Source organism: Zingiber officinale, chromosome 9B (genome assembly GCF_018446385.1).
Source record: "Zingiber officinale cultivar Zhangliang chromosome 9B, Zo_v1.1, whole genome shotgun sequence".
In the NCBI taxonomy this organism is placed as follows: Eukaryota; Viridiplantae; Streptophyta; class Magnoliopsida; order Zingiberales; family Zingiberaceae; genus Zingiber; species Zingiber officinale.
The window spans coordinates 106,519,270-106,533,462 of NC_056003.1; the positions used below are offsets into that span (position 1 = coordinate 106,519,270).

Here is a 14,193-nt window from a genome sequence, read left to right on the forward strand (position 1 = left end):
TTAAAGGGGAGGCTTGTGATGCGGCGATAAGAAGAGCCTACCTGGTGCAAGTCAATTTCCATGTTGAAGGAAAGTCAAAGAGGTCAACACATAAGGGTAAGCAAGGTACAATCAGTGTGGGTGCCTCTGCTGATCGGAGGGATTACTGTCCGGTCGGCCAAACGGTCGGCTGCCAATACTCTAATTAATCGACCCGCCGAATGGGCTAGGAACCCATGCCGAACATGCTTGTATTACGGGCTGATCGGGGAGTCCGATCGGTTCTGGATACGACGTTGGCATTGTACTCATAAACGGACCGTCCGACTGGCGCAAGGAATAACACTACGCAGGAGGGAAAGACAATTAATAGGGGAAGAAAAAGCGAAGGGGAACACGACATCTGTTAATAAATGAAGAGAATACAAGACAAAGATGTCTTCGGTTTGTCATTAAACTACACCATTAAATAAGGAAAGACGAAAGGTCATCCAGAAAGGTATAAAAGGGTCTACAGGTATGAGGAACAGACAAGAAAAATATTTTTGAGTTCTACGATTCTCTACTTTCTTACTCTCTTCCTCTATTCTAATTTGAGCATCGGAGGGACAACGCCAGAGACCCCTTCCCTAGTCTTGATTTTGTTTTACAGGATCATCGAAGTCTTCTTCCTGTCAGTGGCCACCCCATTCCTAGCTTTCCAACTTCCTTCATTCGGACAGGATCAAAGTATATCGACAACTTTAGAATAGAAGATTGAGTGTCATTGTGTCATTGTTGGAGCAATGTTTTTGTGTTGTGGAGTGCTTTTCGAAGTGGCATGCAAGCACAGAAGACGTTTGGAATGATGTTTTTTAAGGTGTTAGTCAAACCCTTCTTTTATAACCTTGTCTAGATGCATGGACCTATCCCGATCGCCCCCATCAACCTGATGCAGTGTGACCTCATCGAAGTTTTATCCGCTAAAGTTTATCTCGATCCAAGTACCTGGACCACTCTTGGGCTCCTACATGCTAATGTGTGTCGTCAATCAGAGTGTGACACCTTATCTGCACTAGTGACAAGGTTCAGGCTCATCCAAGTGCCTGGACCTTCGAGAGCCTGGACCCTTCCGGGTGCCTAGAAGCACTTTTTCTGACCAACTTCCAACTTTTGATCTCCTACATCACAGAGTTAGCAAGACAAACATAATATAATAATCATAATGAACAAGATAGTATTGGGATTGTCTAGTTATGACCTTGGATTTCATTCAAATTTTAGGTCGAATCGAACTCTACTATTCCCTCAACGTGGAACACACCATCACCTACTCCTTTTAAGAGAGTTACCTTTTGCCAAACTCCTGTTTGTGACCCCAAGACTTTCATCTGATATCCTCGATCTGTCAAGTTTTCTGCCTTGTCTCCTAGACTAGGACTTTCTGCCCAATCCCTTGATTATGACTTCTTTGCCTAGCTTCAATTAGAATTTACTTGCACAGTCAGGTAATATTATTAGATTACAATAATCCTTAACTTTGAACGTTTATCAATATCAAAATATATATTTGATTAGCGGGTGCTTCCCATATTAATAGTAACAATTATATCAAGTGTAAAGAAATTAAAAACATCATAAAAATAAATAATTTAAATGAAAAGTATAAAAATTAAAAATGCACAATAATTTAAAAATGCAAAACCATCTTATGTTACCACTATTATTTGCGAGGAGCAAGTAGTTATTGTATAGCAAAGGTAAATTTCCAACCAGTAGAATTAACCATTAAATTAAAATCTCATTTTTAATCATCCTAATAAATTTATCTTTTAACCATTAAATTTAAACTCATATGTCGCCGACCTAAAATCATTTTTTTTTTGTTACATGCATGGGTAGTCAACACCCAACAATTCCTAGTAAACGGAGAAGGATGAATAAGGGGATGAATGGAGGGCGATGACACGACATCTCTGTCTCTTTCTCAACATAAATACACATCTTTCATCCTAATATGAAAATTTTAATTTCGTCCCTACACTAAGAAATTACCTTCATGTTATGTTTATTCGGAGATGCAGACCAATAATAAGAGAAAAGAATCCACTTGAAAATATATCATCCGGAAAGGGAAAAAGATGGACGAAATAAAAAAATTAAAGTAAATTTACAAAGAGGAGAAAGGCGAGGGGTGAGGCTGGCAAGGCTGCACATCGCAGAGGAGATCTAGGTCAGATGATGGTATCTCCATATGTATTTAATTGTAGGGGTTAATGATCTCTACCTAAAATAAGTAGAAATCATCAGTCTCTAATACATATAAAGAAATCATTCTATGCGATGAGGGTTCGACCTTTGCACAACACTCACAATCTCATGATAGCCTCATTCTCGATATTGGGGCCGCCTTGCTCAGTACCTCATAGTAGCCTCGTCAGTGACTGCGCGTCAAGGCCGCATCTCGTCATCTCACTCGCGACATGATGAAGGACATGCAGATGGGAAGTTGCATTCCCTCCATTTTGGGAGTGGACCAGAAAATGAATTAAATTTATCAACGGATGAACTTAAAATTTACCCGAAAATGATGAGTTTGAATTAGGGATGACAATGGGTAAGATTTGGGTAGGATTTTATATCCTCTGTACCCATTCTCATTTATTATATCTATACCCATCTCCATCCCAATACTCATCGGATATTTAACTTTCATATTCATCCCCATACCCGTCGGAGTTTCGGGTACCCATATCATACCCATCATCCTATTACTCCATACCATTCTCATTTAAAAAAAAAATATTTCAATGTACTTGTCAGCTTTTCCTCGTCTCGCGCTCCTTCGATCTGGTGAATATTTCCCGTGGAAAAGAAGATGAGATACGTGTTGATGACCGAATAAAGAGACAAACTAAGTCTTTTTTCTATGAGGAAAAGCGGGCTAAAGTTTTTTCTTTCCCAATAAAAAATGAGGTTTATATATATATATATATATATATATATATATATATATATATCGGGTATCGGATAGGATTTTACCACATCCGCCTCCATACCCATACCCGAATATCCATTTACTATAATCGGGTATAAAAATTTCCTCCATATCCTCCTCCATTCGGGTCGGATGTTGGATTACCCATCGGATTTGGGTGAAATTATCATCCCTAGTTTGAATACGAATCCAGTAATGACTCTGCACTCGTTTCCGAAAGTTTGAATGTGGTATCATCTATCTTAACTGTAAAATTTTTTAAAATTATTGCTTGTCTTAATAAGCAATTAGTTAAATCTGAAAAATAAAATGACACACTCCTTAAGGAAAATCAACACATTAAGGAACAACTTAATTTCCAAATCGAAAAGACTAACCCAACTCAGGTCAAAAGACTTAAGAAAGAAAACTCTAAATTGAAAACTGACATAACCAATATAAAAGAATTGTTAGAAAAATTCACAACAAGATCCAAGTACCTCGACATGATACTTAGATCACAATGAGCTGTGTACAATAAATCCGGACTCGGATATTAGTCCAACTCAACAAATAAAATATTTATATCACTTATAAGCCAAAAATAAGAAACAAACGAAAGCTTGAATTCTAAAAGTTTGTCTAACCAAGCAAGTAAGACTCAATCAATTTTATGTACCTATCGACATAAACCTAAAACCTAAACCCAAAATTTAATAATTCAGGGGAGACTCCAAATTAGTTGGCACCTCCAAAGCAATAATTTACCTGACTCAGTAATTAAGACTAGGCTAAATAGGGATAAAAAAGTTTAACTTGATAAATAGTACTGAGAAGTTTTGGATGATAGTAGGTTAGGGAAGCTCTGTCTATGCATGTCTAGGAAGATATGACTTCAACTTGGTGCATTTGGCTTAGTGGAACTAACTGAAGGTACCTCTCACTAATCATAACTAGTTAGACCAAAATTTTATACTAAGTTCAGTGGGTAAAACTATTTAGAAAATTTCGAAGGTGTGGTTATTTTAATGATGTTTAGGTGACAAATCATAGCTTAGAAATTTATCCAAAGAATATCTGCTTGTTAAATCCAAAATTAAACTTGAACTAACACAAGTTAAACCAACCCCTGAAATTTAAACTTAACTCAGCTCACAAAATTATAAGGTTCCTTGATTGAAAATATAGATCGGATGAGATGAATAATGAGTAAAATAAATTAAAATTTAATTTAAAATTAAATAAAATAAAATAAATTTAAATTTAGATTAAATTAAAATAAACAAATTAAGATAAATTAAATTAAAATAAAATAAATTAATTAAGATAAATTTAATAAAAATAAAATTAATTAATTAAGATAAATTAACATATTACATTTTCTTTTAAGAAATGTTCTTTAAAAATTATTTTAATTTTTTTTAAAAAAATCTTTTAAAAATCATCTTAAAAATTATTTTAAAATTATTTAAAAAATCTTTTAAAAATCATCTAAAAATTCTTTAAAAATATTTTTAAAATTATTTTAAAAATCCTTTGAAAAATTTTAAAAATCCTTTAAAAAATTTTAAAAATTCTTTAAAAAAAATATTTTTATTCCTTTAACAATTATTTTGAAAACCTTACTTTAATGAAATCCTAAACTTAAAGTTTAATTAATTAAGTTAATTAATTTAAATCTAAATCTTAATTAAACAAATAATTAAAAAAACTACAATTTAATTAACTTAAACTTAAAACTGAATTAAATTGAATTAAACTCGAAACATGAATTCAAACTTAAATTAAATTTAACATTAGAAACTTAAGAAGTAAACTGGAATGTTAGATTAGGACTTTTATTATAAAATAAATTTTCAAGTGAATTAGAAATTCTAAGAAAATTATTTATTTATGTTTTTAAAATATATTTTTCAGTGTTATAAAATTATTTTTGTAAGATATCGTAAAATAAATAATAAATATTATTGGACGAAAAATCTTATTGGATTTTTTTAGAGATTTTTCGGGATTTAAACGGAGTCTGTATGAGCCGTTTTGAGGGGATAAATTCGGGGTATGATAAAAACATATTTGGGATACCCGTTTAAGAGAAAAAATATTTTATTTATAAATTCATTTTCTTATTATTCTTCCCCAACCCAAATCGCCGATTTCCGACCTTTCTCTTTGCCCCAACACGAATACCCTTTCTTCTCTAGCGATTCTTTCTGTCCGATCGCCGGCCGCCGTGAGTTCACCGCCGATGGAGGTCTTCTCCACCACCGTCCCTCACCTCCGCCACTCGATCTTCTCCACAAATTTGTCGATCCTTTCTCCCTCATCGTCGTGCCCTAGATTTGCCGATGCGGAGTCTCGCGCGACCTCCATCTTCCCCGATCCATCTCCACTGCCGACGCCGCTTGATGTCGTGCTGCCTACGGACACCGCCCGATCGCATCAGCGTTGTGCGACCACTGATCCTTCTTTCTTCTCTGCTGATCATCGGAGGTTATTGGGTTGTCTTCCTCTCTAGGTCGTCGCCTGCGTAGGAAGATCTTCGACAGGGGGAAACCGAGCCCTAGCATCGAACTTCGCTCGCGATCAACCCACTGCCGGACAAGCCTTCTTCGCTGATCCTATCTTTTGTCGATCCCCTCCCGAGCCTTGCCTCCTCCACAGACCAGACCCACCTCTAGATTTTTGTTGCATCGCCGAACAACAGATTCTAGCCGAGAAGGTATGGTTGCATCCTTACCTTTTTCCTCCTCTCTGTTCTGTTCGACTGCCACCACCAGGGGTGATCAATCTAGGTAAGTTCGTTTGGAATCTTGAAGATTCATTGATGATGGTCTAATTAGTTTCCTTTGTGATGTTCTTCCTAATGCTGGATTCGTGGGAGGCATTGGAACAGCTCCTTGATGGATTTCCTCTGGGCAGATTACTGCCCTCTGCATTCTTGTGGCCGAGTAAGGTTTTGGTTGAAGATTTGAGGTACTATTGAGGTGAGTTTAGTACTGCGGATTAGGTTTCAGCAAATCTTTTGTTGTACGATTGGATTTTTGGATTGATTCTTGGTTGTTCATGTAGCTTTGGTCAGTTTGGTGATCCACAGTTTGGCATTCCAGTCTCGGCAGTGAACCCCTTTGATCTTGTTGACCGGTGGGTATCTTGGGTAAGTTGTGCTATGGATTTATTATATGAATTGGATTCGATTTTTAGTTGTGAGATGATTATGAAATTGGGTGAGTTTTGGAGATATGCATGTATAAACCTAATCTAATTGGGTTATAGAATGGTTAGGGTTAATTAGAGAGATTAAACCAAATCTGAGGAGGATGGATTAATTAGAGTTAAGCTGACTTAACTCTAGTTAGGTGGTTAATCGAGGATCGTATTCAATTTATAGTTACACTTCATAGATTAGGAGAGTTGATATAGCTATTTAATTTATATGTAATTAGCTAAATCGTTATATCATGGATTTGCAGGACTTTGGTTGAGACGAACGTCTCAACGCAAGTTGGTTTATTTGACACGGTCGACAGATAAAGGCGGGTATTTCTTCCTTGGCATCTATGTAGATTTTCTTATACTTAGTGCATAGTTATTATTCGATGGATTAGGCTGTTGTATCTTATATCGTGTTCGTTTGTTGTTTTTCTGCTTGATACTTATGCTTGATTTTTGAGGTTTTCTAGTTATATCATATACAATCTCTACTCTTGATATCTACTTGCTATGTTCACACGTGTAGAGTATGGATTGTAGGGATTGTCGGGTTGTTTGTATTATCATGCTGATTGTGCATATGACGGAGATTGTACGTAGGATGGTATGTGTTATAGGAGTCATCATGTTGACCTTACATTTGCGTACTGTATGTACACACACGTATTCGTTATGTACTTTTGGAGGAGTTGTGTTGATTGTATATTTGTGATGTATACACGTGTCTGATGTGTTTTACTGTAGGATACATGTTGATCGTACCTATGTTCTGTGTACATGTGTCTAGTGGGATTTTTGAAGATTTTTGGTTGATTATACATGTGTAGTGTGTACATGTGTTTAGTGGGATATGTGGAGGTATCATGACGATTATATTCATGTTGTGGAGTATTTATGTGGTTTAGAGGTTGCATGGATGATGATGGTGTTTGTATCATAATTATATATATATCATGTTCATCATTCATTGCATCTGACGACTAGTCTCCCTTGTGGTTGAGAGGGTCGTCAGTCTTTTATAGTTGTCCACTCTACCACTGATGGAGAGTGGTAGCTGGGAGTGGAGCTATGTCCTGTCGTGCTTACTCAACTGCTCAGTGTTGTCACTATGTCAGCCTCGACCACTCTGGAGTAGTGGGTCTTGAGGGTACAGTAGTCAGAGAGCTTGAGTTGTGAGTGGTCAGGGACCCTTAGCTATGTAGTTAGATAACTACATAGTATACTGTCGCCTCAATCGCTTTATAGCGGTTACGTGCGTGAGGCTTGTACGGTTTGTCACAGACCCAAGCCTCTCGGTTATATCGGGGTCGTGGTGTCTGGAGAGGTGTCAGGGGTGACCATGGAGCATGCATGCATATTTGCATATGATGCGCGATGCATCTGTGGATATATATTGCATACATGCCTAGTAGATACTAGTTGCATGTGATTGTGTGATTGTGAGTTGTTGCACTTGTTTGAGATATGCTTGTTGCATATGGTTGTCATGCTGCATACATGTCATTTATTTTACATGTATATGCAGTTGTATTTATATTGCATAGGTGTCTGGAGTGGGTTTGTTACAGATCCGGTGAGTTTATTGATCATTGTACCATGTGTCGATTCCAAATTGGGTATGTATCTGTCATTATGTTAGTTGTGGTTTGTACAGTTTATATGTCAGGTTGTTATGTCAGATATGTTTAGGTGCATTGATTATGATAGTATGATCATGTTCTTTATTCCCTACTGCGACTGTATACTTGTGATCTCCATGTTTGTTTATGGACCATGCACTATCTTGTCTATTACCCACTGAGTTACCATACTCACCACCGCATGTATACATTTATATTTTCAGGTAGCTTGTAGATGGTTGGTGTCACTCGGAGTATCCTGTCTGTCGGGTCCTACGTCACATTCGAAGACAGTTTCACCTAGTGTTTATTTTCTTTTGTATATCCTTTTATTATTTTTGGCATTGTATTTGTGTTTAGCCATGTGGCAATCTTATGGTTTTGGTGTTGTATTTGTGTTTAAGTCATGCCGGCATGCATTGTATTTATTTGGTTTGTGTGGACTTTCCTTCGTTTTTTCGCTGTGTTTTTCATTCTAGCCAAGTGGGCTGTGATTATAACTGCGTAGTTGTGTATATATATTTCAGCCGCTTGTGGTTGATGTATATTTTGTTTGTAGTGATACTTCAGATTGTCACCGGTACAGGGGAGATGTTGCCAAATTTTTGTCTGGCATAGACTCTTTTGGGGGAGTGACAATTTTGGCCTTAGTATATATCGAATCTATAGAAAGAATGTGTTGGGACCGAAAATGTAGCTAGAGGGGGGTGAATAGCTCGTTGCATGCTCGTGGTCGGCGTTGCTTGTTTCTTCAAAGATGTGCAGCGAAAATACTAAGAAACAAAATACACAATGCTAACAAATGGATTTTACTTGGTATCCACCTCACAAGAGGTGACTAGTCCAAGGATCCACGCACGCACACACACCTCCACTAATAAAACGCTCCTTTTCGGTAACTACCGAAAGCGGAGAAGCCCTACAACACTCTCAATACAGAAAGAAAGGAAAGGGAACAAAAGTATAAGCAAAGCTTACAATGAATACAAGAAACTCTAACCCTAGCTTTATTCTTCTTGCTTTTGATCTGCCTCTTGACTTGGAAGAACCTCCAAGAACCTTCAAGAATCGGCGATCTGGAGCTTAGAGAGAGCTGTGGAGTTGCTGTCGAGGATCTGAGATGAATTGTGTAAGAGCTCGGAAGAACTACCGAAGAAGACGCACGCCAACGGCCTTTATCTGCGCCAACGGTCGGATCCCGATCGATTGGATTGCTCCCAATCGATCGGGATGCTTTCTGTGCGATCGGCGATCCGTGGCTCGCTCCAGAAGATCCGGATCGATCCGCCGATCGATCCGGGCTCGCGCAACATCGCTATCTCCCAATCGATCCACCGATCGATTGGGAGCTCTGATCGATCGACCGATCGATCGAAAGCCTCCCATCTGCGACTTTCCCACTCGAGGCTTGTCACGGGGACCTTCCCAATCGATCGGTAGATCGATTGGGCATCACCAATCGATCGGTGATCGATCCGAGTTGGTTTTGCCCAAAATCGGGTCCTAAGCCCCAAACCAACATCCGGTCTATCCACGACATTGGTTTATCATGCTGCATCGGTCACCCTTAACTCGCTAGGACTCCCTCACCAAGTGTCGGTCAATCCCTTTGCCAAGTATCCGGTCCATCCCTTTGACCTACTTGGACTTTTCTCCTCGTGTCGAGTCAATCCTTTGACCTACTTGGACTTTCGACACCAGGTGTTTGATCGGATTTGATCCAGCTTCCCGGCTTCACTCACCGGGACTTCCCAGCTTCAGGACTTCTCTTACGCACGGCTTCACTCACGGGTCTTTCACCTTCACTCACTAGGATTTTACCGTTCACGGGATTTTCCTCTGCGCTTCACCATGGGACTTTCACCAGCTTCACCACACTCACCACACCACTAGGTCTTTCAGGCTTCACTCAGATTTTCCTTGACTGGTTTCACTCACCAGACTTTCAACCGCCTAGCTTCACTCACCAGGACTTTCTAGTTTCACCTTACCTTCACTCACCAGGATTTCCTTCTGGCTTCACTCACGGGACTTTCACCCGCCTAGCTTCACTCACTTACTAGCTACCTAACTTCACTCACTAGGTCTTTCACGGCTTCAGGATTTTCCTTCGCCTAACATCCAGTTAGGACTTCCACATCTGGTCAACCTTGACCTACTTGACTCTTCTTCAACCAACCTGATCAGACCCTGATCAGAGGGGAATTGCACCAAACAATCTCCCCAAATGAACAACTGCACCTACACTTGTCTATATCATCGAAGTCTTGTATTGTCAAACATCGAAACCCAAACCAAGACTCAAGCTTGGTCAACCAGGTCAACCTTGACCTGAGAGATATTACACCAACAGAATGATCTTATAGATCTAAAGAACGAGCAGCTCACAAACACACTAAGTCTACCTTGATTGTCTATTCAAAAACTTAGAATGACGTGAAATGCATAGGTATCTTTGCTTGGAGTTTAGATGCTTATATCAGTATATCAAAACCAGTCTGGGCTATAAATGTAATAATACATTGATCAAGTTAAGTAGTCCTTTTTTAGAAAATTTCAAACTGGACATTACTACTTAACTTGACTAACTAAGTGAATACTGCTATCTTCTGATAGTTAGTTAGTAACTAATGATTAGATATTTAAAAATAATTTTTAGATGAATATTATTTTTTAAAAATAATATCGGATTCAAGGGAAGTATATTTAAAAAACTACTTTTAAATTTTTTTTTCTTCTTACTACTATTTGCAAACTAGCTATTTAAACAAAAGGATTTTAAAACTTAAAGTTTTTTTTTGAAAAATATTTTAAATAGATATTTCAAAATTGGCTTTAAATAATTTTCTTTCAAAAATTGTAACGAAAAATAATATAGCGGTCCAAACACTTTGAAAAGTACTTGTAACTTCCTAAAAATACTTTGAAAAATATTTAGAGAGATGTTTTTAGAAAATACTTTGAAAAGTTTTATAAATTCTTGTAAAATTTATCTTTACAAAATGTTTTGCTCTTGAAAATTTTAATTTTTAACATTGGAAGACCATATATAAAATTCCTTCAAAAAATTTCCTAATTACTTTGAAATTTTATTTGAAAATATTATATAAAATGTTTTGAAAATTATTGTTTTAACAAATCTATTTTAAAAGGCATTTTTGAAAAATGTTGTTTTTAATTATTTGGAAATTTAGGGTCTGTTTGGTTTGTGTGTTTTTCATTTCCATTTTTTAAAAAATGCGTGTTTCTGAAAAATGGTGTTTGGTTTGTATTTTTCGTGTCTGTTTTTCAAAAAAAATAGCTAGCATTTTCTAAAAAAATAGATAATGATAAAAAGTCATTTTCTGTTTTCTTGAAAATGCGTGTTTTCTAGAAAATGAAAATGGAAAACGTGCAAACCAAATGCACCCTTAGTTTTTTGCAAAATTTAAATTTCAAAATTTTGAAAATCTTTTGTAAATATTGAGAAATTACTTTTAAATTACTTTAAGTTTTTTTTTATTTGCTCCTCCCTACAATAGACCTGAGTCTTTCTGAACAAAAACTTTACCTTTGTAAACTCTATTTACTTGCAATGGTTGTTTTCAAAATAAAACTTGTTTTCAAAATTTAAAAACTAGTAATCATTATTTAAAAGCTTAATTTACAAAATTTATTCATTTTTCTAAAACTTTATTTAAGTTGTTCAAAAATTTCTAAACATTAGTTAAACAAATATTTGTAACTTTTGTTTTCAACTTTTATGAACAATTAGAAATTTGTGCTTAATGAGTTGTATTAATTTTTTATGTATGCCAAAGGGGGAGGATAGTGGGTTAGGTTAGAAAAATCCAACTCACTTAAATTTTGCATTACATGTTTAATGTTTACTTGTATGTTTTTTTCCAACTTTAACTCAGATTGTCATTACATCAAAAAGGGGAGAGATAGTTGGTGCATGTTGCATTGATAATCAGGTTTTAATGCACGATGAAGAGGTTACAGTTAGATGTGTTGTTTGTCTAACCGTTTTACCTAGTGTGCAGGACATGATGGGTCCAGAGGACTGGAACACCAGGCAGAAGTCTAGCTAGGTTGATAGCTAGTACAAAATCTAGATTGGTTGAGATATGGCAGGAGGAAGTCCTGCTAGGTTAATAGGTGGCACAAAGTTTAGATCGGTTGAGATCTGGCAGGAGGAAGTCTAGATTTGTTGAAATCTAGCAAGAAGTCTTGGTGGATCAAGGGACCTGAAGTTTGTAATTGGTAAGTGGAGGTAAGCAACTGGAGGAGAGATCCAGAGAGGACGTATTTCTGGTTTAGGGAACAATAGACGTCGGTCCAACTTAGGTTCATTTGGGAAATCTAAGCTGAGATCTTGACTAGATCCTAATCTCGAGAAGATAAGATCTAAGTCATAATTTGATTATATTTTTAATGTGATAATTCTATTTTGCAGGGTAATTTTTATGCATGGACTAACTTTTTATTGCAGGAAAGAGAAAGACAAAAAGTGATCTGGGCGCCCAGAATTGCTCCGGGCACCTAGGCAAGCTTCGCGGGTGGGTGCTTGGCTAGGGACCCAGGCAGTTCGGGTGCCCGGAGTTGGTCTAGGCACCTGTACCAGAAAATCTATCTAGAAGCTGAGTTATGACTACCGGCTGAACCCACGTCAATGGTCTAGGCATCCGGAGGGGGTCCAAGTGCTCGGAGGTGGATAAACTTCAAAGATGAAGTTTTGATAAGAACTCGCCACGTCAATACAGTTGAGGCACCTGGGAGGGGATCTAAGCACCCGGACGGGACTATAAAAGCGCCCCGCCTGCGCCAGCCTGCTTTGGGCACCTGGACCCCTTTTCTTCAACATCCTTCTCCTTGTAAGAAAAGGTTAGTCCGGGTAATAAAAATTATATCTACCCTGCAAAACAGAGTTAGAATAATATAGAAGATAGGGTAGTAATTAGATTCTGTCTTCTCAAGACCAAAATCTAGTCAAGATCTCAACTTAAATTTTCCAAATGGATCTAAGTTGGATCGACACCTACAGTTCCCTCAATGGGGAATGCACCCTCACTAGATCTCTCCTCCAGTTACTTACCTTCAATTACCAACTGCAGTCTCTCGACATGCCTCTGACCCACCAGGTCTTCCAGTCAGTTGTTAGGTTCGCAGACCCAACTTGATTTCGACCGGTTGTCAGGTCCCGCAGGCCCAACCAAACTTCTCGCCAAATATCGGGCTCCACAAACTTATCTAGACTTCATAGTAGCTATTGGGCCTTGCAGACCTTGCTGGATTTTAACCTGTTGTCAGGTCTTTCAGATTAGTCAACTCTTGCATACTTGGTAGAAACGTTAGACAAACAATCAATGTAACTTTAACCTATTTGACATATATCAAAATCAAACTGTTAGTGTAATCTGCACAAAAAATCTCCCCCTTTTTGGTATAGTGACAACTCGAGTTAAAGTTAGAAAATAAATGCAATAAAAAGTGTTTTAAAAGTGAGTTCAATTTTTAAAAGTGTCAATTTTTTTAACTTAACCTACTATCCTTTTCCTTTGGCATACATCAAAAATGAAAGACATAATACATAACAATAAGTAAGAAAATATTGCAAGCTAAGATATTCAAACAAGTTTCAAAGAGTTATGGCCATGTAAGGAACTTAAATAAAAGTCAGGTTTAGTTGAGGGAGGAGTAAATATTTTAAGAAATTTTACAAGTTAGTTTTCAAATATTTCAGAAGTAAGAACTTTTCAAAAATTATTTTAAGGTTTTTGTCAAAATGATTTTCAAAGATTCAAAGTTTTCTTAGAGAAAAAAATTTTGGAAAAAAAATGTCTAAGTAAAAAATTTATGTGACAAATTGATTCAAGTTAAATTGTTTTTATAAGGTGAACTTGGAAAATTAAGTAAAGAAGATGATTAAGTTAAAATGGTTAATATTGTTGTTAAGGTTAAGGATTTTAATTGAGAGTTTTAATAGATTAATTAATTTGTTAAATAAGTTAAGAAATAATTAGGTTAGGTCAATTCTAGATTTATAGAATTGATTAAATAAGTTGTGTAAGTTAATTTCTAGTTGTGAAATTAAGTTGAAACTTAAGTTAAGTAACGTAGATTAATTTTGATGATTAATTAACTTAAGAAGTTAATTAAAGATTGATTTAAGAAAAAGTATGAATTTGATTAATGATTAATTAAATTGATTAACTTAAGGATTAATTAATTCAAGTTTAAAGGTTATTTTGTGTTAATTTAATTAATTAATTAAAGATTAATTTAAGTTAGTAATTAAGTCAAAGATTAAGTTAACAAAGGTTAGAGGACTAATTGAGATAAAAATTTAAGAAGAGTGGTAGTAATAAAGCTTACTTGAAAGTATTCATCTATTATTGGTCCTTAACTGTCTAACTCTTAGTTACTAACTAACTATCAGAAGATAGC

The 14,193-nt window shown here is 36.5% G+C and overlaps 1 long non-coding RNA gene across 1 annotated transcript; it reads left to right on the forward strand.

Moving 5' to 3' along the window:
• Nucleotides 1-5,078: 5,078 nt before the first annotated feature.
• LOC122025557 lies at nucleotides 5,079-6,474 on the forward strand. The gene is made up of 4 exons (XR_006123753.1): nucleotides 5,079-5,382; nucleotides 5,451-5,919; nucleotides 6,005-6,089; nucleotides 6,406-6,474. It is a non-coding gene; the product is annotated as an uncharacterized LOC122025557 (long non-coding RNA).
• The last annotated feature ends 7,719 nt before the right edge of the window (nucleotides 6,475-14,193 follow it).